Source organism: Notothenia coriiceps, unplaced genomic scaffold (genome assembly GCF_000735185.1).
Source record: "Notothenia coriiceps isolate Sejong01 unplaced genomic scaffold, NC01 NC01_scaffold00023202, whole genome shotgun sequence".
Taxonomy (NCBI): domain Eukaryota; kingdom Metazoa; phylum Chordata; class Actinopteri; order Perciformes; family Nototheniidae; genus Notothenia; species Notothenia coriiceps.
In genome coordinates this window covers 6,008-12,632 of record NW_011355903.1, presented here as the reverse complement: position 1 = coordinate 12,632, position 6,625 = coordinate 6,008, and the positions used below count along the sequence as shown (strand labels likewise).

The following is a 6,625-nucleotide window of genomic DNA, read 5'->3' as shown; positions in this document are numbered from 1 at the left end:
CGACGAGCGGAGACTTTCGGAGGCTTCGACAGCCACCAGATGCACGGCAGCAAGAGTGAGTCTGCAGCTGAACAGTGTCTCTTCTACATCAACATGTGTCCCCTCTTCTTCATGTCTCTTCTACATCAACATGTGTCCCCTCTTCTTCATGTCTCTTCTACATCAACATGTGTCCCCTCTTCTTCATGTCTCTTCTACATCAACATGTGTCCCCTCTTCTTCATGTCTCTTCTACATCAACATGTGTAACAGACAGAGAATCAGCACTTTGGAAACAGGGCTGAAACAGAGGGGATTATGGGTAATGCTGCAATGATCTGTTTGGTATTTCAGCCAATCAGAGACATGTTCTGTATATATCTGAGACCTGTAATATATTGATGAAAAACAGTATCATAGTGGAACTTTAATATATAATTACCAGTGTTCCTACTAACTGATTTATAGTTAATTGTTCATGTAGATGTTATTGTGATAGTCCTCACAGACTGACTCAGGGCTGTCTGTCCCTCCCTCCCTCCCCGTGGAGAGAGTGATGCGCACCTTGGATTTGCTCTCGGTCAAGATTATGTTAATCTGCTCTAATCTCCGGAGAGACGCTCAGATGGGCGGCCGAGCACAGAGAGAGAGAGAGAGAGAGAGAGAGAGAGAGAGAGAGAGAGAGAGAGAAACAAACAACATGGGCAGTTTTGCGACTGACCACTTTCTTTTGAAACTAATGAAAACAGCTTTTTTTAAGATACAGAAAAAAAATCACAATATTAATATCATTTTTTAAGTAAAAATGTAAAAGTCTTTATTATGCTTGCAAAAAGCCCTCTGCCATTTTACTTTGCATTAAGATATTGATGCATTCACAGCTAATTTGATATTTTATTCATGCACTTCATATGTCTTTTATCCTAATCTGTAAAGTAACCAGTAACTATAGCTGTCAGATAATTGAAGTGCAGTTAGTGAAAGGTAACATAATTACACTTTAAATACTGGGTTATTACAACAGGCTGTATAAACAACACTTAAACTGCATTTAAAAAGTCATCTGTTAGTGACTATTACAGATTTCCTTACACTTAAAGAGACACCCTCTCACTATTTGAGACCTTGAGATGTAAAAGGACACAGTTCACAGTATTAAAAAGCAGAGCAGAGATACCAAACCAGCGGAAAAACACATTCAGAGTTGAAAGTGTTGTGACCCATTTCTTCAGTCTCTCAGGGAGAATTGAAATGCACGAGTCTCGGAGTATGAAAATATAAACAGTGTTATCATCATCAGTAATTCATCTGAAGCTCTGCTGCTTCAAAGCCTCACATCCTGCTGCAGTAATGATCAATTAAAGCGGAACTGCTCCGGCGTGGCAGAACGTCGGGACCAAAATGCAGATCGGTGCATTTAAATGCAGGTCAGAGGGAGATGCATTCAGGGGAAAGAAAGAAGAAGTAGGGCAGCGGAGAGAGAGGAGGAAGACTGCAGTTTGATGTGAGAGAGCTCAGAGTTTTACTTGGGTTGATTTTGGGTGAAAAGAAGATGCTTCATATTTTTGTCTTACTGTTTTTTATGTATTTTAAAGGGGGCCTTTTTATTCTTTTTGAGTTGTTCCCTTTCCTGTAGTGTGTTGTATAGGTTTGTGTGCATGTACATGGTCTGCAAAGGCTAAAATCTGGGTTCCCTCCAGAGGTTACTCTCCCCCCCCTGTTTGAAAACGCCTCCATTTGACTCCTTTTCTTACTTCTGTACCAGAGTGACATCACTATGTAACACTGTGCTTCTATTGGCTAGCCCTCCAACACATTGTATGTGATAGGCTAATGCTGCGTTCACACCGGGCGCAAATGCGAATATTCGCTTCGCTCTAATCGCTCCTATCACTGAAGTTTCACCGCGGCTGCCAGCTGTGTTTACTCGCATCATTCAAACAAGACTACAACAAAATGAACATATTTTACCGTGATTAAATTGTAATACACGTTTCTAAATGATGCCGAAGTAACAACATACTGATTACTTATTACTGGTTAGTAAAAACCATGAATTAATGCTTAGACAAGTCTGCAGACAGACGGCAGGCAAAACAACTTTTAAAATGCGCGTCTAAATTGAGATCGGCTAAGCTAACGCAGTATATGCTCCGACCGTCCACACTCACAACAACGGCCTACAGACATAAATAAACCAGAGACTGTATTCTCCATGACACAGACAGTCTGTGGTTTGTACTTGTTTAACTTTTGTCTAGTTTCTGAACAGATATGAGGAGCTGTGAGCTCTGAGTGCTAACAGCTAACGGCTGATGTTTTCTGGTTGAACGTCAGTGACGGCAGGCTGAGATCCTCACCGCTGATTGGCTACCAAGAGATCGCGTCACGCGAATATGACGCTCGAGTTGAACAAATTGAACTCGAGCACAATGTAACAGTAACAGCACATTATTAGTGGATTATAATCCAATGTTTTAGGATTTCAAGGCTTGTAATTGGCTTTGAAACTGATGGTAGGCTATATATGTAAACCTATAAGGCTCTCCTGTGTTTCTCTTGGCTGAATAGCGCGCTACAATTCAACTGATTAAACTCAGGTGTCAACACAGGTCAGCTAAGAACAATAAGATTGAGTTTTGGTACATTTTTGGGCCTGTTATTCAACATTTTTAATAATAAAGTTCCCCTCTAGAAGCTCATGAAAACCTTGAGTCTCTTTGATTGAGTTATTTTGTTGAGTGTGTCCACATAATGTCCCTGGATGCTTACCACTAAAGCCAGGGTGCGACTGTGATTACTGTAATAACCCTCAATTTAGTCAAAACACATGACACCTTTGTGGTTGCAATGCATTCTGCTCTATTGGCGCCACTTTAAGTAAAAACTCCCAAGATCTTTTTGGATATTACGAGAGACTTGTACCTAAACTTTTCACATTTTCATAAAATAGAATGTTGGTAACACATCACATTGTGTAACTTTACAATCGTGTTCAAAAGTTTAAGATTTTTCTGTCCATCAAATGTACATTTCTTATTAGGAAAACACCACTTTAGCCCCGAGATGACATCGCCACATCACATATCCAATAATCACATAAAGGGGGGTCATAAAAGCAGGACTTTTTTTTTGACTGCCAATGGTACGATATTGGATACAATTCGCTGGCGTTCAATTGAAAGCACATTTTAGTCTCGTGTGGATTTAGGTACAGTCGAGTAACTGAAGAAGCTGTTGTGTCCCGTCAAAAGTGTTGAGTCTAGTCATGTTTCAGTTTAGTCAATTGTTGTATTGTCTCCCACTTCCTGTTTTATTTTGACACTCACCTGTTATGTTCATTCCACGTGTGTTTCTCCCGCTCTCATCAGCACCAGCCCCTGATTGTTTTCACCTGTGCCTAGTAACCTCGTTTATATTCCCCAGTCTCCCCTTGTCTTGTCTCCATGCCAGTAGTCAGCGTACCAGCGACTAAGTATTATGACTCAAGCCTAATTTACGCTCCAGAAGTCTTTAGTAAGTTTTGTTCCTCACTATTTTCTTTTGTGCTTTTCTGAAACCGTGTTCACCTCGTCAAGTAAATAAAGTACCTTTTTGCATACTATACCTTTGTCTCTCGGGTCGTGTATTTGAGTTCAGTTCCTTGTGATTCCAAGTTCGTGACAGAAGCACCATGTGTCTGTGTAATAAAGACAGACTCAAAGGGGATCGGGTAGCTATACTATTGGGGGAGATTAGCACACGCAAATAGAAAGAGGTGCGAATTAAAACCCCTTAAAATAAGTAAGTAGTACACCCTGTATTTCTTTTTGCAACTGGCATGACTGATTTTAGGGCCGATACAAGTTTTGGAAGTTAGAGCTGCTTTATGTAGAAGATTACATTTGATTTTGGCATGATACATATTGGAGGAAAGTGATATATTCTCTGTGCTGGTGTTGTATTTCTGGAAAACATCGACCAAGAGAGGAACAGAACTGCTTCAGCGACTCATATTTCAGAGGGAGGAAGCATCAGAAAACACACACGGCTCCAGCAGCTGCATCCTCGTCAATAAAAATGAAAAAGGAGCCTTTGACAGCAGAGCCTGAAAAAAACCAAAGTGAACCTCCAGATCTCTTGGCACACCTTTAAATCCGATCTTTGAGATGTCCTTAGATTTGTAGTCGGAGCACAACAACTTCACTTTTTTTCTCGATTTTGCAAAAGTCGAGATTCTAGATTTACACGTAGCAGCTTTAGGAACAAATTGCATGTCAAGCGAGTCACATGATACAACAGTTTATTTATTCTCGTCCCCGTGGTACACAGCAAACATCCAGTCTGAAGGTTTGCAAAGGCACTAATTGTGTCGACATCCAATAATAAATCATCAGGGGTCAAGTTGGTACAGAAAGACTTTCTAACTGCATCGATTACAAATGGGTAATTTGACTGGAAATATTAGTAGCATTCAGATACAGATTTATCACACAACGGGCAAACATTCAAACCAACTTATTAGATGAGAGAAAGCACCATCGTATTTGACTGAAGACCTTTGTTTGCATGTATTGTTTAGAAACTTGCATTATGGATATTAACAGCACAAGGTTTGGAAGCGGGCAAGAGGTGGAGTTTCGGAGCGATATAAGAAAATACAAGCTCAATTTTTCGGATAATAATGGTCTAACTGTTGAAGGATTTGCATATATGTTATGAGGGGAATGGGCTTTGCTTTCTTCCAGTCCAGCACAGCAAAAGCATGTTTTAAATCTTGTTTTTTGTATAATGGTAAGTTGATCAGCTAAGTAGCTTCATAATCACATAGATAAGAGGGCGGTATGGTTGTTATTTAACTCTCTGCAAGAAAGCAAGTAAACACATTTCCTAAAATGTTTAACTAATCCTTTAATATGACTGCTGTAATGTCTGTGTGATAACTACTGTAGGTCACTATGCACTCATGCGTGTGTACACTATCATTTAGATAGGATTTACACTCTAGCTGTGTAGACAGAGGTGAGAACTGAGACTTTCTCGTCGGTCAGCGATAAAGAAAACCGTGGGAATAATGTCATTGTTTTTTTGTTTTAAATATCAACGTCAATATTATCACCACAGTGAAATATGAAGTGTCACTGCTGGAGGACAGAGATAGAGATGACATGTGTCTGATAACTGTTTGAATAAAATATCATTCAAGAGCATTAACTATCAGCTTCTTCTTTTTAGCACTTTAACCCAAATACATTTCATTTTGAGTGCCCACACACACACACACACACACACACACACACACACACACACACACACACACACACACACACACACACACACACACACACACACACACACACACACACCAGCTGCTGTGTGTTGCCTGCTACAGGTTCAGCTAAAACCTTTTGCTATTTAGATCTAAAGGAAGACCATATGTGCAGCAGAATCTTTTGCACATCCAAACATTGTTGCTTGTCGCTGGATAGATGGTGCGGGACAGAAACAGAGTCCAGAGAAAGGCTGCTTTTGTAGAGTGCTTCAGTCAGAGACGGCAGTTGAATACACTTACAATCTTGTTAGTGAGCAGTATCGAAGCGTTGTTGAAACACTGAGAAAACCCCCTTCACATCCCTCCGACACGTCATAAACAATGTTCAGTTTATATAGGGATACAGAAGAGTTCTAATAAAAGTACCCTGTATTCAGCTGATACACACACAGCTTTGTGTCTACACCGTGTGCAACATTATGAGCATTCAGAGTCGAACAATCACTTTTAAGTTCGTACACTTCTCCGTCAGTCACAGTGATTAGTAACACAGACAATGTTAGCAAGTGTGAATGATGTGAGGAGTCTAAACATCTCAAAGCTGGTTATGTGGAAACTTAAGTCATTTCATCCAGTTCTTTTGAATCGATGCTGGTTAGCAGTTGCTACGTGGCTATGTTGTTGTTGATTACAACGTGAGCTTTCATTTCATAGTACTTTCCATGAGTTTTGATGATTTATGGTTACTTTTCCTTTCTCCCTTCCAGATCTAAGAGCAGTATACTTTGAGAACATGTTCTTATCATAGGAATGAGAACTATGAAAACAAGATACAAGTAAGATTACCCTTTAGTTTGTGTGCAGTATAATTAGACGATTTCCCATAGATTAAAACCATCTGGGCCTTTAACACCAACGACACATCAAAGTGGTCCGTAATGCGTCACTACAGCTTCAGTTGGGGGTCAGGTTGCAACCGTCTCCAGCATTTTGAACATTTCACATTTTCAGAGCGAAGAACTGCTCCATCCTGAAAGGCTGAAAAGTGTCGCCCTCACCCCCTGAACCAAAACTCATTCTGTTCCAATCATCTTTACACGGTGAGCAGGTATGAGGACTTTCTCCGCTCTTCACGTCCGACCCATTTTGTTCTGGAGTTGTGTAAATATTGACGTCGCCGCTTAAAGTAACACACAGTCAATCGTCTGCTTGGGTCCAGAATCCTTTGTGTTCCTTTATGAAGCCTCCGTTTCCTGGTAGTCCTTGTACCTGGGGTAGAGTTGCAGTACAAAACATCCGTAGAGAGAAACAGGAAATATCTTGTCATTTATATTATATAATAAATAATACAACTTTGTTCATATATTTTGTAAATGTAAAAAAAGTTCTGCCAAA

At 40.2% G+C, this 6,625-nt stretch overlaps 1 protein-coding gene across 1 annotated transcript in view; it reads right to left on the bottom strand.

Moving 5' to 3' along the window:
* Positions 1 to 4,244: 4,244 nt before the first annotated feature.
* Positions 4,245 to 6,625, bottom strand: part of fam89a (family with sequence similarity 89 member A) — a 7,553-nt gene continuing 5,172 nt past the window's right edge. Inside the window, exon 2 of the mRNA XM_010781395.1 lies at positions 4,245 to 6,625. This exon is cut by the window's right edge and continues 592 nt beyond it. The gene's annotated coding sequence lies outside the window, so the exon portion shown is untranslated.